The 18,560-nt window shown below is 45.0% G+C and overlaps 1 long non-coding RNA gene across 2 annotated transcripts in view; it reads right to left on the reverse strand.

The window, feature by feature from the left end:
* Positions 1–12,332, reverse strand: part of LOC135579159 (uncharacterized) — a 49,953-nt gene extending 37,621 nt beyond the window's left edge. Inside the window, exons 1-2 of one of the 2 annotated variants that reach the window (XR_010471695.1) lie at positions 12,064–12,332; positions 6,464–6,573 (exon numbers count right to left, since the gene is read on the reverse strand). This is a non-coding gene — a long non-coding RNA (uncharacterized LOC135579159). The remainder of the gene's footprint in view (positions 1–6,463; positions 6,574–12,063) is intronic. The other variant, XR_010471694.1, reaches the window with a different exon arrangement.
* Between the last annotated feature and the right edge of the window lie 6,228 nt (positions 12,333–18,560).

The raw sequence follows: 18,560 nt of genomic DNA on the forward strand, positions 1-18,560 counted from the left end.
AAGACACTTTACTAGGTAAAGCAAAAGCTGTACATGCAAGCAAAGCAGAACAAGAGATTCATTCACTCCTTCCTGTTGGCAGGCAGGTGTTCAGCCATCTCCAGGAAAGCAGGGTTCCATCACAGGAAACAGTTACTTGGGAGACAAACATCATAACTCTGCATGTGCCTCAATTCCTTCTTCTTCCACCAACTTTATATGCTGAGCATGATGTCAGTCACTGAGGGGAGCTGCTGTGGAGCTGTTCCAATCTGTAGCTAAGCAGCAGCAAGAGCAGCAGATTTTTGGCACAGGCAGGGTTTTCCCAAGCCAGGGGACCACCAGGGCAGTGCTAGGTGCTGTCAGCTCTTGTGAGAGTCGCTGAAGATACCTGGGCATTGCCGGAGCAACAGCAACCATGTCTATAAAAAGCAGCCTAGGGAGCACCAGCAACCTGAGGGGGCAAATAGAGCGGGATGAGGCAGTTTTGTGCAGCGGTTCATGTGGAAGGCTGCGCAGGAAGGGCCAAGAAGCTCTGCCAGCTGGACCAGGGAGTATGGTGTCCACCCAGGAGAAAGCCATGGCATCCGTAAGGTTGGCACCCACCACAAGTGATGCAGCTGCCCAGACCAAGACCCACTAGGAAGACGCCACCCAGGTTCAGGCTGCAGTGTGTGCCCTGCTCTTACACCAATACCAGACGGCAGCAGCCAGCACAGCTGTGGGAGGTGTGCCCAGGTAGACGAACTCCTCCACTTAATGACAGAGCTCTGTGAGGAGGTGAGTAGGTTGAGGAATAACAGGGAGTTCAAGAGGGAGATAAATCTCTGGAGTTGCACCCTACTTTCCCTGGGACAGGCCTAGCAAGTAGACAGGGCACACAGTAGAGAGAACTCCCTACCCTTTCTCTGCATGGTGGAAAGGATAGGGGGCAATGGCAGCATATTTCTGCCCAGTGCAGAAGGAGGAAGGTCTCCGCTGTGACTACCTCACCTTCCCAGGTTCCCTTGCAAAAAGGTATGAGTCTCTGCAAGTAGAGCCAAACAACAATATTGAGGAAGGTGGTTCAACTAAGTTGAAGGTGCTGCAGAGGATGTCAGTCTGCACCCTCTGTCAAAACAATGGCTACAAAGAAAAAAAGACTGGTCATGGTCATAGGAGACTCCCTTCTAAAAGGAAGAGAAGGTTCTATATGCAGACCGGACCCACTTTTTAGGGAAGTCTGCTGCCTCCCTGGGACCAGGGTTAAACACATGAAAAGAAAATTTTGTGCCCAGATTAGGCCCTCAGATTATTATCCTCTACTAATTTTTCAGGTGGGCAGCAATGACCAGGAAAAACGAAATCCAAAGGCTATCAAGAGGAACATCAGGGCCTTGAGATGACTGGTTAATGGATCAGGACCACAAGTAGTGTTTTCTTCTGTCCCCCCAGTTGCAGGGTATGATGAGGAAAGATAAAGGAAGACCCAGCAGATCAATACCTGGCTGTGACACTGGTGTCACTGGTAGAATTTTTGGATTTTCGATCATGGGTTGATTTGTGTGACTCCTGGTGTGCTAGCAACAAATGAGACACACCTGTCTCAAAGGGGAAAAAGGATCCTGGGGCAGGAGTTAGCAGAGCTCGTTAAAAGAGCTTTAAACTAGATTTGAAATGGAGGGGGAGAAAACCGTGTACAGCACACACAATCCCAAGGGCAACATGCCGACATTTGAGGGATGGGGTGCTAGCGAGCCTGTTGGTCTGCCGCCACAGTGGAGGTAGGGGATGGAGAGCTGTGCAGTTGAAAAGACACAAGGGTTATAGATGTTATAAATCTGTTAGAAACCACAGAAGCACCTGAGAAAGGTCACAAAGGAGTCAGGATTCCTCACTGCAAAAAGGTGGTGGGATCGATAGCCCAGCTGAAGTGCATCTATATGAATGCACACAGTATGAGCAACAAACAGCAGGAGCTGGAAGCCATTGTGCAACAGAAAAACTACAATGTAGTTGCCATCACAGAAACATGGTGGGGTAACTCCCATAACTGGAGTGCTACATTGGATGACTATAAACTCTTCAGAAGGGATAAGTGAGGAAGAAGAGGAGGTGGGGTAGCCATGTGTGTTAGGGAGTGTTTTGATTATCTGGAGCTTGATGAGGGTGATGATAGGGTTGAATGTCTATGGGTGAGAATCAAGAGGAGGGGCAATAAGGTGGACATCCTGGTGGGGGTCTGTTACAGACCACCCAACAAGGATGAGGGGGCAGATGAAATATGCTGCAGGCAACTGGGAGAAGTATCTCTGTACCTAGCCTTTGTTCTCATAGGGGACTTCAACTTACCACATGTCTGCTGGAAATAAAACGCAGCAGAGAGAAAGCAGTCGAGGAGGCTCTGGGAGTGTATGGAAGACAACTGCCTGACACAGCTGGTTAGTGAACCCACTAGGGAAGGTGCTCCACTGGACTTGTTTTTTGTGAACAGAGGAGGACTCATGGGCAATGTGTCAGCTGGAGGCCACCTTGGCCATGGTGATCATGAAATGATAGGACAAGGGGAAACATAGTGACAGAGGACGAGGAAAGGCTGAGGTACCAAATGCCTTCTTCACCTCATTCTTTAATAGTAAGACCAGTTGTGGTCCAGGTAAACAGACCCTGACCTGGAAAACAGGGATGGGGAGCAAACTGAAGTCCCAATAATCCAAGAGGAAATGGTTAGTGAACTGCTACACCACTTAGACACCCACAAATCTATGGGGCCGGATGGTATCCATCCAAGGCTGCTGAGGGAGCTGGCGGAGGTGATCACCAACACACTTTCAATTATTTATGAGCAATCCTGGCTAACCAGTGTGGTCCCAGATGACTGGAAATGGGCAAACGTGATGCCCATCTACAAGGAGGGCTGGAAGGAGAATCCAGGGATCCTGTTAGTCTGACCTTGGTGCTGGAGAAGGCCGTGGAACAGATCATCCAGAGTGCCATCATGCGGTACATACAAGACAACCAAGTGATCAGGCCCAGTCAGAATGGGTTTATGAAAGGCAGGTCCTGCTTGACCAGCCTGATTTCCTTTATGACAAGGTGACTCACTTAGTGGATGAGCGAAAGGCTGTGGATGTTGTGTACTTAGACTTCAGTAAGGCCTTTGACATGATTTCCCACAGCATTCTCCTGGAGAAACTGGCAGCTTGGATGGGCATACTCTTTGCTGTGAAGAACTGGCTGGCTGGCTGGCTGGGCCCAAAGAGTTGTGGTGAATGGAGTAAAATCCAGTTGGAGGCCAGTCACAAGTGGTGTATCCCAATGCTCCGTGTTTGGGCCAGTTCTGTTTAATGTCTTTATCAATGATCTGGATGAGGGGATTGGGTGCACCCTTAGTAAGTTTGCAGACAACACCAAATTGGGTGGGAGCGTTGATCTGCTTGAGGGTAGGAAGGCTCTACAGAGGGATCTGAACAGGCTGAGGCCAATTGTATGAAGTTCAACAAGGCCAAGCATCGGGTCCTGCGCTTGGGTCACAACAACCCCAGGCAGTGCTACAGGCTTGGGGAAGAGTGGCTGGAAAGCTGCCTGGAGGAAAAGGATCTTCGGGTGTTGATTGACAGTGGCTGAAGATGAGCCAGCAGTGTGCCCAGGTGGCCAAAAAGGCCAACAGCATCCTGGCTTGTATCAGGAATAGTGTGGCCAGCAGGACTAGAGAAATGATCGTGCCACTGTACTTGGTGCTGGTGAGGCCCCACCTTGGATCCTGTGTTCAGTTTTGGGTCTGTCACTTCAGGAAAGACGTTGAGGTGCTGGAGGAAGTGGCCTGGAGGTGTTTAAAAGACATATAGATGAGGTTCTTAGGGACATGGTTTAGTGCTGGAGTTAGGTTATTGTTGGACTTGATGATCTTGAAGGTCTTTTCCAATGAAAATGATTCTATGATTCTATATGGTATGGAATGTCCCTTTGGTCAATTTGGGTCAGCTGTCTCATCTGTGTCCCCTCCCACCTTCTTGTGCACTCCCAGCTCACTCGTTGGTGGGGTGATGTGAGAAGCAGAAAAGGCTTGGACTCTGTGTTAGCCCTGCTAAGCAGTAATTAAAACATCTCTATATTATCAACACTGTTTTCAGCACAAATTGAAAACTTAGCCTCATACAAGGTGAAGAAATTTAACTTTATTCCAGACAAAACAGCACATTCCGTTTGTCCTCAGCTGACATTCACCACATTTGGCAAAACAAGTGTTACCAGGGCCAAGAAAATCTCAGAGGCAAGACCCTCATTTAGATGAAGCCAGCTCATGGCTGTGGCCCTCATGGAAAGTACAGTCATGGATGTACTGGGAAGCACAGCGGGTGCTGCCCACGGGCTTGTATCAGTATAAGGAGATGTAGCAATGGCTTTATGACTGTCTAACTCATTTTGGTGCCAAAAATGTTCATTTCATCGTTTAACATGATTTATTTCTATCTGCTCTTCTCACTCATCCTCTCTTCCCCCTGATGGAGTCCATGGAGTCAATGGCTGAGGGACTCAGAGATCTAGCAAGAACCCTGCCTTGTCCAGCCACTACTGAGGTGACTAACTCGGACAGAACCACCCATGGAGACAGGCACCCACTGCAGAGACTGCTCAGCACCCATAGCCCATTAGGCTTCTACAAAAGCCGCAGAAGCACATTGCATTTGATCGCATTTGCAAATGCTAGGTCATATTTGTCTGCCATACCCTGTGAAAACTATATCCTCACAAGGGGCAGGAGGCATCCTAGGATGTCCAGATGGGCTAAGGGTGCTGCTGGCTAGGGCTGGAGGTTGGGAAATGTCACTGTTGCTGTTCCTTTGATGGAAAAGTCTCCAATGATCCTCTAGCATTCACTTGGCTGTGTAATCGGTCTTGTTTTTAGTACATGTGAGGCCCAGATTCACACTATTTAAACTCTAGGTGCCTAACAAAGAAAAAGAGATCCTTCCAGATAGGCTGGGGGGTGGCTGAGCACTGAGCCTCCCTCTCCTGTTCCCAGGCTTATCAGTGGGAAGAGCTGAGAGACGCTCTGTGTTTCATTTGTCTGTGCCCAGTGACTGACCCCCTGAAGTGATAATGGAGTGGATCGAGCAGCGGATGTTACATTTTGCAGTTCAAAGTGCTCAGGTATGGAAACGAGCCCCCATGCACATGCTGTTGGCAATGCGGGACTAACTGACAGCCAGCTGGGGGTTACAGAAATCACCTTTACCAAAAGTCTTCAGTGCAAACATTGTACAGCAGCTCTGTATGCCAGAAAAACATCCCAATACGACAGTCAATTCACTGTACCCACAGGAATTATGCCTGTTTTATTTGGTGGCACCAAGTCAAATTAAGCAGAGTATCTTTTTTTTAAAGCAATTGATGTATTCAGTGTGAAACAAGCTGCTTTTCAGGCACACACACCTGTGTTTGGGTTTGGGATAGATGGGAGAGCTGCAGTGCCAAGTACAAACTGAGAACTGCTCAGGGTTTAATTCAATTAATTAACTTTGTGACACCTTGGGTGAGAAATGGTAGTTGGTACCCAGTGAGTGGAGGAGGGACATTTTTAGCATGAGGAGAGGTAAAAAAGTCATTCAGTCCTCTGGGAAAGAGAGAGGGAGAGAGAAAACGAGAGTGACAGGTAATTTATTGCTAGTGGAACAATAAGTTGTTAGCTGAGAGGAGGGGATAAGAATTATGAAGTGCTGTAAAACCAATATCTCTATAGAGCCCATGATGTTTAGTGTCCAGAGTTATGGATTTCAGTTCTTCAGCTTGTCTCTTGCTGCTCCTATTTCGTACATGAAGAAGGACCTGGGAGCTCTAAAGCTTGTCCCTTTTATCCACCTCTGTGATTTGCTCCCATAAAAAAATATTTCCTATCCTGACAAATCTTGCCTCCAGCACCTTCTTGGAGCCCAGATACTCCTAGCACAGCAGCACAGAGCTCAGGGTTTGATCCTTTCCTGACTCATGCAGCAACGATGAGCAAAAATGCTTCCAGCATATAAGGAGATGGACTGCCCTTCCTTATCCCTCCCTATGCCCTACTGTGCATAAAGCAGGGCTATGGAGATGTACAGCCTGCTGCTGTCTCCTTGCAGGACTAAACTGAGACTCTCCTACAAAATGTAGCATCTGGCTTTTGCTCCAGAGGTCAGAGAGTTTCTATTTGCTGGTCTATAAGACTGATGCAGTTAAACCAGCATAAACTGGTGGTCATATAAGCCCAAACCTTCAAGTATCCACTTTCCCTTTTTGTACCAGAGACTTTGTAAACAAAACTTCTAATGGGAGTGCTGGTTTTCTCCCATATAGAGCAACCCTGCAGCCAAGTCCAGGCACTCTGGCTCATCTTGGAGGAGAGGAAAGTTGCAGCATGCATGGGAACCACGCCCTGAGTGCACAAAACAGAAGAGGACTTCTCTTCAGCTTTTCTCACCTACTTCCCACCATACGGCTTAGTGTGAGAGCCAAGAGCAACACTTACCTGCCAGCAGCACAGCCTAAGGGATCTGCCACAGCAGGGAAAACAGCATTCACATCCCCTCCCTGGCCTGTCCCTGGCCTCTCTCCAGCTTTCTCAGAGTGATTCACTTTCTGTAAGTTATGAGCAAAAATGATACAAAGTCAAAGCAGAAAATGTTCTATATGAAGCAATTATAACAGATGGACGGAGGTGTGTTTTTGGTTTTTGTTTTGTTTGGATTTTGTTTGTTTGTTTTTTTCCTTTTCCAGAGAGAATGAGAGAGAAAGGGTGCAAGTAAAGAAGTCTGATGCTGATGGCAGACGAAACCATCAGCCCCTTTTAAAACTTATTTCATCTATGCATATATGGGGAGATCTTACTGCGATCTTTCAGTACATTAAAGGGGCATATAAGAAAGATGGGGACAGACTTTTTAGCAGGACCTATTACAACAGGACAAGGAATAATGGTTTTAAACTAAAAGAGGGGAGATTCAGGCTAGATATGAGGAAGAAATTTTTCACAGTGAGGGTGATGAAACACAGGCACAGGTTGCCCAGAGAGGTGGTGGATGCCCTATCCCTTGAGACATTCAGGGACAGGTGGGACAGGGCTCTGAGCAACCTGATCTGTTTGAAGATGTCCCTGCTCATTGCAGAGGGTCGGACTAGATGACCTTTGAAGTTCCCTTCTAACTCAAACTGTTTTATGATTCTGTGAAACTGCTGACAATTACAATGGTCTGCCACCTTCTGCAGGTCTGCAAATGAACACCAAGCCCATGCTGACCTTGCAGTGCTTTATATGGGTATCTAAGGCCTACTGCATGTAATCACCTTCTCCCAAAACCTTTCCTCAATGAGAAAGGTGCATTCCAGGATGCTTTGGGGCTTGGAATCAGGCTGTCCCTTAGCACTGGCTTTCATCACTCTGTCTTGGAGGGAGCTCTACTGAAGGACATTGGCTGACAAGCAAGCCACAGAGGCTTTCATGAAGTTACTACCCTCAAGAGCTGAAAACCCCTAAGTAAGCTCTCCAAAATTCAATTAGCTGAAAAACAGGAGTTTGAAAGACAGAACAAATGTCGGTGTTTTCTTATTTTCCTTAGGGCTTTTGTGTCAAATGGTTGCCTGCAGCCAAGCAAGCTAGAAATATAATGCCGAAAAGGAGTAAAATCCATGGCTGTCACCCAACTGTGTGACTCCCTGAGGTTAGACAAACAGGTAGGGATACCACTGCAGTCACTGGGCCTGCCACATGTAGGATCAGGGAGGTCACAAAGCCCATGCTGTTTTTTCACCAGTGGGGAAAGGAGTTTCCCCAAGTCAGAGCCGATACACAAGGACAGAGTCAGAGCCTTTGCAACACTTGCCATCTAGCTGAGGGTATTGTTGCGAAGAGCAGCAACAAACAGTTTTAAGTCTCCACTCCTGCCTACATGTAGCCTGGAGGTCAACATACATTATTCGCTCCTACCTAGAAGGCAGGAGGTGCTTACGGCGGGTTTGACAGGCTGCAGTTGATCTGCAGTAATTCAGACCATCAGCTCAGGTGATGTCCTGGTGCATGCTGTTGTTAGACCATAAACATGGCACAGGTTTTCTATGCTGCTTTTGGTCACAACTGAGTTTTCAAGCATGCTGGCCTGTGGGATTTTCCACATATTTAGAAAGGAGCTGGCACATCCCATGGCGATGTCACTGTACATTTCAAAAAAGTTCTTTTTCTCCTGGAAGCTGCAATTTCCCCGCAGACCTTAGCTCTGAGATCCACTAAAAGCATCTGGGTGTGGGACAGGGATCTTAACTGATTATAAGGTGTGTCCAATGGATTTGGAGCACTTCCAGATTAGGGTTTTGGGACCACGGAAAAAAATCTTACTAAGATATTTCAGATCTCATAATTGAATATAAACTCAGGATCCTACTCTTGCATAGGAAAATCATCACACATGATATCTTTATGGGACTGGACATCTTTGCCTGTTTGCTAAGCTGAGACACACTGAGTCCCAGCCTACAACAAGATTGTTTCCAGTTCAGGCATCTTCATCAGGCAGTCATGGGCCTGTCTCTTGAGTGATGGACCCTGTTCCCTGGAGGTGAGAGCCTCTCTTGTATGAAGGAAAGAGGAGATCAGACCTATGGCAACAAGAGTGAAGGTCCCAAAGCCCCTGTAAAATGGCCAGAGGAGGAAACCTAGCCCTTGTGCAGCCTAGGTTGTGCCTGGAGATCACTGGGACCTGCAGAGAATGAAGAATACCAGATCAGATTTTGGGGAAGGAAGGTTTGCTGAGGATTAAGAAAGAGAGAGAATCTCAGAAAAATGGAAATGTCAGGTTCCAGGAGACCCCAGGAAATGGTCTATTCTTCCTCCTGCTCTGAGGGAAATCCAATCTATCTGGACCATCCCAGAATAAGTTTGTCCTGCCAGATCCATTGAAGTGCCCTGGGACCTCCTCTTCCAATGCATTCTCATTCCCATGTATACTTTATGTCTGCTTTAATTACCCCAGATACAAATAGGACCCCTTTCTTCCAGTCTACCCTCAGTAGCCATGGAGAAAAGCCATTACCTCCTATGCCCTGGAAGAGTCCTGGGACTCTAGAAACCTCAATTGACCTTACCGGTCTCTGATTTTGGGTTGAAGTGTTCTGAGGGTCTTCTTTCCAGATTCAGATGTGACAAGAACAACACCACACACCCTTAAGAAAATGAAGATGTAAGTGAATTAAATTCTTAGTTCTGACAAGTATCCTCTGATATCCATGGGGACACACTGGGCCTGATTCTTGTTCACATGAGAAGCTTATTTATGCTGCTGCAGTAAAAGAATTGCTATCTAGGCTTCGTTGTAAGTGCAAATTAGGCTCCTAATGTTGCTGCTGGGGACAGGATTAAATTTATCACAAGCAGTAGGTATATAATATTTTGTGTTCCCCAAGCAGATACTTCTACAGCAGAATGAAAGAATAGGTATTGTGTCTGTGATCCAAATGGAAGGGCTTTTTTCCCTCTTGTTAGGCAAACTAGTAAAAAAAAAATTTTTGATCCCTTTCCAAATTTCCTGTATTGACAAATGATTTACAATTTATTTTCCTGGGGAAAAGATGCCAAAACAAAACAAACAAAAACTAATAAAAATAATTACCAAGGCTTCCCATGAGTCCAGAGTCTTAATTATTCATTACACTGGCAAATAATAATAATAATACTGAAGGAAGTCTACATGAAGTCAGTAAAATGTCCAACCAGACTTGGTCCTGTATTCAGGCAGGGAAGAGACATGCCAGAGGTGCTCATGCTAGAGGAATGGAAGAAGGTAAGGGTAAAGATTTTCAGCTTTATAGCTGAGGAGAGTCCTCACTGACATGGTGATGGACTCTTCAGGTGTTCACCCACCCAGGCTTAAGCAGCGGCCAAGCTACCGCACTTTTCTGCTAGTTAAGTGGGTGCTCATCAAGAAGCACTGGAAAGGCTGCAGGGGACCTTTACAACAGGAGCCACCAGCAAGACATGGCTGTGCCACGTCAGATAGTATCAGGTCTGAGAGGCTCTTTGGGCACCAAACACCTCTGTGAGGGAGGCAAGCTCTGCCTTGAGGGTTGGCTTCAGTAGCACCCCTAGTATGGACAGAGAAATATATTCGTAAGGAAATGGTGAACTGAGGAGAGCTAAGTTGGCATGATTTTGGTAATTCCCAATAGGCAAAGGTCTCTTTTCCCATTTGTTGCCCTCTTATTCACTTTAATGCACTACTTGTATTGAGCAAGAATAAATGAATATGGTGTGAGGCCACCATGTCTGGACACACGTGAGGTCAGTTCAGCTCTGCGTCCCCATCAGGCCAAGCCCCTGAGTGTATCAGTGCTCTCTGAAGGGTGGAGACTATATGCAGGATTTGCAAGGATATCTATTCATCCAGCTGCTCGGTGACCTGCTGACAGGTCTTGTGACAAGGTCCAGTGTGCTCTTCACTGAGTCCTCATCTTCTCTGCAGAGCTCACAACCCAGCTTGGCTCCCTCTCCCCTTCCCTCGCATGTAAGCAAGTCAAAATAAGTTGTTAGCAGTCTAATTGCATTCCACTGCTTATCATTTATTCATTCTGAATTCTGAACCAGATGTAACAAATACACCCACCATTAGCCTTGAATACCCCCTCCCAGGATGCAGAGAACACTGTAATCAATAGAAATACAGAACCTGTTGCTTCCATTGCCAGAGGCTGGTAAACGCCACATTCACTTCCATTCACTCAGTTCTGCTTCAATTCACTGCTCTGTTAAAGCATCCAGGCTACTGGGAGGGAGGTGTACTAGAAGACTCTATTATGCAAAAGATAGTCTAAACATTTTTTTTTCCATCATCTTTCTTTTGTGTTTGATCCTGCATATATCAAAATCTAATCAATCACTGCCACAGAGGTTAAGACCAGCTCTGACGGTCAAGGGTGAAAACCACACTCTAGGAACTAGTCCGTGTTCCCATTTTTGGAAAGCTAGGCTTTATTTTGAGGGCAGTAACTCAAAGAGTATCTGGCTATTGCTCTCAGAAACCACCTGTATTGCAAGCCTAGAGTAAAATAATGTACTCTTCAGTACACGCAGTTATTGCTGTAATGCAAAGTGCCGCACACTTGCACCTATTTAACCATTAAGTCAGACATCTTGCAAGCTTTGCAGGAGCTATGTCAACCATTTCTCTGTCAAACCTGGGAAACAGCAGTTATGCACAAATAACACAAACCAACAACCCCAGAAATCCAGCCGTCAGCAACATACTACCCAAAGGAAATCCTTAGCTATGATGATAGAAGACAATTAGAAAACAAAGTAGAACCTAGATAAACAACAAATAAACACACACAAGAAGAAAAAGCCAAACCCACTAGAATAATTGCTGCTTTTCAAAAACTGACACTGCCTTTGCAATAGTGTTCTCCACCCTGTTACTCAATTTATGCTCTGGAAAAGCTGAGCAGTTTATCTGGTTTCACCCCTGGGTTGAGTTAAAAACAGAATCAAGTCAAATTCTGAGAGCCTGGAGAACTGACTTAGGCTGGAACAACTGTTCTCCTGCTCGGTTTGTCTAACTGAGTACTGGATGTTACAGAGCTAAAGGAATTGAGCAAAGCACTGTTTGCCATTGCAGAGATAAGGTCTGAGAAACACACCATCTGATTCATGTGGACCACACTCAGCTCCAGCTTGAGCTTGAGTGATTATTAGAGTCAGAAGAGTGCTAACAACTAATTTATATCATCACTATAAAATACACCTGGGTTTGGAGAACCAGTTTATCTTCTGTTGTTCTTGTAGAAGCCAATTTTCGGTTAAGACAAAAGCATTTATATTTGATTCAAAGAGCTTTTAGGCTTCAAGCTCAGGTCACTGGAAACATCTCTAGATCTGTGAGGTTTTATTTGCTTGTACCATAGTTGTGTCACCTCTAAAAGCCAACGAACAGAACAAGCTCTGGACAAGGGACCTTTCAGAAACTTCAAAGCAGGTTTCATTTTCAGAAAGAATTCAGTATCCTTACAAATGTCTAGCAGAGAATAAAGTGAGAAAAATGAGAACCCTGCTTCAAATCACAAGCAAACATGTGAATTACACATTACCTGATCGTTTTTATCTGCCCATTCATCCATCTCCTCCCTGAAGAGGTCTGTACTGCAGTATGAGTCCGCAGATGTGTCAGGAATACCAGCTGACAGTTGAGCACTGCATTAATATTCTCCCCTATTGCCAAACGAGTTGCAAGACTTTGGAGGGGAGGGAGCAAAGTTTTTAGCCTTTCAGTATGCAGATAGTGTGCACTACCACATGCAGAATAAAGCTCAGCCACAGAGATTCACACTGTAACTTATTCATTTGCAGACAACCCTGCATCACATATCTCCTTTGGCAGAGGGTATGCAAGGTGGGAGGCTCCCATATCAGTCAGCCCACATACAATTATTAATGGTATTGTTAAAACTTTGGTGTTGGAGTCTGTCTGAGGAAGACAGGTCATTCATGCAAGTGCTAACAGCTTTCATGTCCAAGTCTGTCATTTTGCAACATTGAAAAGAAAACACCCCTGAACCTCCTTCAAATCAAGGTCTTGCCCAAAGCTCTGTTTGGCACTTCAAAGTGAGGTACTTGCTGTAATACATTTTGGAGAGGTTGTCTCAAATTCTGCAACGAAGACTGTCTTTCGAGTCTGACCATTTTTATGCTCCTGGGAGCCCCTAGGGCTACATCTTCATTGTAAATAAACAGGGGACATGCCCAAAGCATTAGTGGCACTTCATAGTCCCTGTCCATACTGCTAAATTTTCTCTTCCTCCAACATGGGGTGGTATCCCTCATGCTGCTGGTTGTAAAAACATCAAAGCCATGACAGGTGAAGTGCTAATGCTGATGACTGGAGTACAGTGCTTGAGACTCTGTTCTAGCTTTACTAATTTAGATTTAACTGTTATCTCTACCCCATCATCACAGAATCACAGAATGTTAGGGGTTGGAAGGGACCTTGAAAGACCATCTAATCCAATCCCCCTGCCGGAGCAGGAACACCACATCCCTTCTAATACACCCCAGGATGCCATCAGCTTTCTTGGGCACAGTGCTGGCTCCCGGTCATCCTGCTGTCCACCAGGACCCCCAGGTCTCTTTTCCCTGACTCATGGTGACTTGCCCCCTGAGCTTGAGGAGGGGAGCCAGACCATGTGTTAAGCCTCCTAACTTCCAAGCCAACCACCTTAAGTTCAAGCTTGGTAGGGACACAAGCAGGGTTAGCAAGGTGTTAGGTGTGCCCCATACTTGCAGCCTGTCTGTGGAGAAGGGACATGGAAATCAAGCTGGCAGGGTGAGGTATTCTTCCTCCTTCACCCCCTCTCCCACAGTAACTTTTTATACAAAAATCTTCAGAAACATTTTATGTAAAATTAACGTACTGGGCAAGTATAGCTCTATATTTGCCCCATCTATACCCTGCCATGAATACCAAATGTCAGCACTGTTGGAGGCAGGGTACAGAGCTTGATGTTTTGTCTTGACCCCATACAACTGATTATTCTTGTGTTTCATGGAGGAGCACTCAGAGGCCAAATTTGTTCTGTCTGCTCCTTCCCTGCCCCCACACAGCTACTCCATTGGCCACACCAGCGTGGGAACCCCTGGGGTGGGGAACTCAGAGGTTTGGGGCAGAGAGATCAGCACACTTTTTCAACCCCAGGGTTCCCTGAATAGAAAGCCTAAGCAGTTTAAGAACTTTGGTCTGAATAGATAGTATAAAAAAATCTGGGAATACTATCTCAGAAAGCCTGTGCCTCACTTTATGGGGAACAATCCTAGAGCTCTGCCTTGCCACAGGCACAAAAAGTCTGGCTGGGATCTTTCAGCTGTTTCCATGCCAGGTCCCAGTGAGAGTGTGTCTGCATGTACATTTTTGTCTCTTCTCCACCAGATAGGCATATGTATTATAAGAGGGAATAGGAAACTGGACTCCTGTTGACCTGTATTCAGTCTGACTACAGACAGGTCAGTTCCCCTCCACTGCCTCCATCCAGGGTACTGAAGGCAGGGTCTATTTCTTCTGTATCTGTAGTGCCCCCCGCACAGAGAAACTTTCATCTCATTTGGGGACTGAATCATTAGCGGCTGCCTACAGAGTATGAAAACCTGAGCTGGTAATGAAATGAAAATGTTAATTAGGATTTCCTAACAAGGAAGAAGACAGACTCAAAGGAACTGAACATAAAAAGAAAATAACAAAAGCTCTGTCAAGATGTACTACACTATTTTTAGCCTTCCCTTATTTTCCAGGGATGATAGCATTGCATTAACATAGTGTCTTCCATATACTAATCAATCAAGCCTTCCTCTATTAGCTAGGAATATTATCACAGATATGAAAAGCGGCATCTTGGCCAGATAATACTTCCACAGCCAGGGACAGAGTCCAGGTTTTGGAGACTCCACATCCAAGGTTTGCCCATCCTGGCATCCTCCCTTTCTTCCAGACCAAGTCAAAAAATGTTATAATGTAGGACAATAAACTCAAACAGCATTACCACAGTGACTTCCCAGAAAAGTTACCATGAGGCAGAACAGGGTGGGGACCTTCCTGAATGTCCACTATAATCACTAATCTCACAAGTGTGCCTTATTGTATCCTGTCCATACAACTCTCCAGCCCTCCTGTTAGGATGGGATGATGTTATGCTTCTCTCCTAGGCTGTCTGTATCTGAATGCCTTTTCTTGTCCTGCTCCTGCAATGCAAAGACTTCCTTGGCCTGCTCTGTAGGTGGGAGATGCATTGCAGAGTGAGGATGAGACACCTCATTTGGATGAAGCCAGCCCTTGTGGAAAGTACAGTCATGGATCATAGAATGACAGAATCATTTGGGTGGAAGAGGCCCTCAAGATCACCAAGTCTAACTATTAACCTAACATGGCACAAAACCATGTCCCTAAGAACCTCATCTATGTGTCTTTTAAACACCTCCAGGGATGGTGACTTAACCACTTCCCTGGGCAGCCTGTTCCAATGCCTGACAATCCCTCCAAACTTTTCCCAATATCCAATGTAAACCGAAGGACCAATAGACCCTGGTCCCCTGGAAATAAGCCAGGGAGCCCTCATCTGCATTTCTGCCTCTAACCTCCAAGCTTAGAAATCATGCCCCATCCATAATTAATGCTTTATTACTTACACTGTAAGCCTGTTCATGCTGCTTTCACATCTGTCCTGCATGCCAGCCTGATGTTATATTACCATCTAAGGCTCAAAACCATGTTTGTCTATGGCATGGTAGCCCATTCATGCTTCTATAGGATGGCTCAATATGGATAATCTCCCAAATGAATTAAGCAGAAAGAAAACAATGTGATCAATCAGTATTAATGAGCACAGCCTGATTGATTGCAAGCCGTGAGTGTGTTTCAGCCAGTGTCTTTGATCTCCTATGGAGATGAGTGCTGGCACTATGTCAAAATACAAACTACATCCTGTTTGTTGGGGCTGGGTGCTATGTCAGTGGATTGAACAAAACTATGCTGACAGTGGATTGAACAAAACAAGTGCATGACTTCAACTTGCTGATTTATTGTGCAACACTGTCCAATGGTGGCTGGATGGGAGCGAATGTGTTTCCAAAGTGAAGATCTGATTTGAAGACCAAAATGTTGATAAAACAAAAGCCAATCCAGCAGGGCTCTTTTTCTTGGGTGGGGGTGGGCAAGGAGGATGGATGATTGTACAACTATGAAATGAAGGCTAAGTTTTTCAAAAGGCCTTGAACCCATATGTTGTCACTGCAGTACTTAATACATGGCTGGATTCCCCAAAGCACATCGGAAACCTCTGGCAAATGAAGTCTTGTGGAGATTCACCTGCTGTAGCTGATACATGGTCACTAAAACTAGCTAGAAAGTCAGGTGGTGAGAAAGAACTAATGCAAATAGTCAAATCAGTGAAAAAAATGGAGGGTTGAACACATCCAATTTGGTAGTGGTTTTCCAACGGGTAAAAATGAGTATTTTAAAGGGAGAGTAGGACATTCACAGGAATGTTTTCAGAATTATTCTGAAATTATTCTGAGCAACACTAGAGCTTTTTCTTTGTGTCTGGGGTTGTCTGTGTTTGTACAATGCCTAAAGCTGTTTCTTTCTTCTGGCCTCAGCCATTATGGAAATAACAACAGCAGCAGCCATGCTGTGTATGCTAATGACCACATACTCAAGCAGGTTACCTATTGCTGGGAAAGACAAAGATAAAAAATACAGCAAGGATGGTATGACAGGAATATTTAATGATAATTATATAAACAGTAGAGAACAGACAGGCCAAAACTTTGGTGAAGAAGCATAGTCCTGCTGAAAAGATACATTAGAAACACAACAAATGAGGTAGGTAGTGAAGAACTGCTGGACATAGAGATTGTCATATGGAGAATGTGGCACTTTTTCCCCTTATTTCTTTAGTTCTTAAGAAGAAGATGGAAAACCACAAATGACTTCTCAAAGGAAGGCTGCAGAGGTTGTTTGGTTGGGTTTTTTTTTGTTTATTGCTTTGGGTTTGTTTTGGGTTTTGCTTTTGTTGTTGGTGGTGGTGGGTTATTTTGTTTATTTGTTTGTTTGGGTGGTGAGGGTTTTGCGTTTTGTTTGTTTGTCTTTGTTTGTTTGTTTAATTGGTACTACAAGAAACAAGCTGTGAACATGAGACTCTTTAGGGCAAAGATGTCTGATTGTGAGATACATGAGCAGGATGCACTGACAAAACTTATGTACAAAGGATGCTCTACAAGAAATAAGGACCAGAAATAAGAGAGAAACTGTAGGATCACAGGAAATTAAGTGAAAATAAAAGCCAGAGTGTAGAATAGGATGTTCCTTTTGTCGCTGTTGATGAGGTGTATACAAGGCCTCCACATAAAAGAAAGGTTTTTGATAAAAGGCTGGATGCTCCTTGACTCTGGGCCTTTCTTTGCCTTTTGAAGAACCTGTTCCATGGGACACATGGGATTGTAAGAAACAAAGGGAAAACCTGAATAATTTTAGCAGGTATAAAGGTATCCGTAAAGGCAAGACTACGGTGTCTCAGGATTTTATGCTGGGGAATGAAAATTGGAATTTGGCTTTGTAAGACCTCAGGTCTTTCAAAATACAAGACTGATGGATAGGGAAGACATCTGAAGTTGAGGAAGGCAGTAGCTCTTCCAGGTCATGTTGTCTTGATGTAAGTTGGCTGTGTCTTAGCATTTGTGTTTCTTAGGAGGCTCTGGGTGCTGAAGAGAAGGGAGTTGAAAGTCAGAAGAAGACATGAGAGCAGCAGGAGGAAGCAAAGAAATATCTTAATTAATTTTTGGTTCTTTCTAATGCCCAAACTTTATTTCTTCTTGGTTCAACTTCTCAAAACCAAGTGTCATTCACAGTGTGCAGTGCTATGGACAAAACGTTCTTTTCATGCTGGTTACCTCCCTGTTTTGGAAGGTTTTTTTCCTTCATAACATATTAAAAATCAAGACAAGGACTTGTAGAACTAAAACACATGGGCTGACAGCTCAGGCTGAGGAGGTCAGGTCTCAGTACTGAAAGGATGAGAGAGCTTATATTTTCTGTCGATTGGTGCAGAAAAGGAATGTAGTGGGTCCTGAACAGCGAACAGCACAGAAGCACGGCAACTGATAAAATTCCTACTGAGTGTGGAGAGGCAGAGAGAAGCAAGTGAGCAATGCAGAGATGTGCAGTCTGATCCACTCTTCTCAATATCTTCTCCCACAACAGACTGAGTTAGTTCATCATGTTCGGTGGAAAAAAAGCACCAAACACCTGAGCAGTAGCTTGTACATGACTCTCCCCAGCTACAGCAGAGTGTACAAAATTGAGCTCACTGCTGAGCTCCCAGACCCTGGTACTGAGCCCACCACCCATACTTGGGGCTGAAGCAGACTGGAGTACACTAACCCAGGTCATGGAGAAAGCAATGCAGATGTATCCATCTATCTCTCCAGTATTTTCAGAGAACCATATTGTTCAGAGCAACTCCAAATCTACATTGTGAATGTGAATAGATAGTGGACCATTAGTGCCAGCAACCATATATTGTAAGGATTACTTTCCCATGTTATAATTTCTATCCAGTTGACATTGAATTTCCTTTGCCATTTTGCAAACCATTAACTCAACAGATACTTCTACCACTCTTCACTTAATCACAATCACCATCCTAGGTAATTCTGTGTCATCTGAAGTTTTGGCAATTCTCCTTTGGTAGGGGTATCAATCAGATGCCGCAGCCACTGTGTGAGTGAGATGCCTCTATCAGGGACCTCAGGGTTTTGTTCCAGTTGGGCACAACTGTTTTCTCTTTCCATGAGTCATGCTGAGCACTTAGCCCAGTCACTCGTGTGTACCAGTGGCCTGCTGATGCATGGGGTGGACTGGGCACGTACCATGAGTGTTGCACACAGGTACTTTTCCTTGCAGATCTTTTGTCTGAAATATGGAAAGAAAAAAAAACACAACAGTAAATGACCCCTTCATACTTAACGAATATAGTTAATCTAGAAACATAATCTAGAAACATCTAGAACTGTTTCAGATGACACTGCTTACCCCATGGCACTG

This window comes from Columba livia, chromosome 3 (genome assembly GCF_036013475.1).
Source record: "Columba livia isolate bColLiv1 breed racing homer chromosome 3, bColLiv1.pat.W.v2, whole genome shotgun sequence".
In the NCBI taxonomy this organism is placed as follows: domain Eukaryota; kingdom Metazoa; phylum Chordata; class Aves; order Columbiformes; family Columbidae; genus Columba; species Columba livia.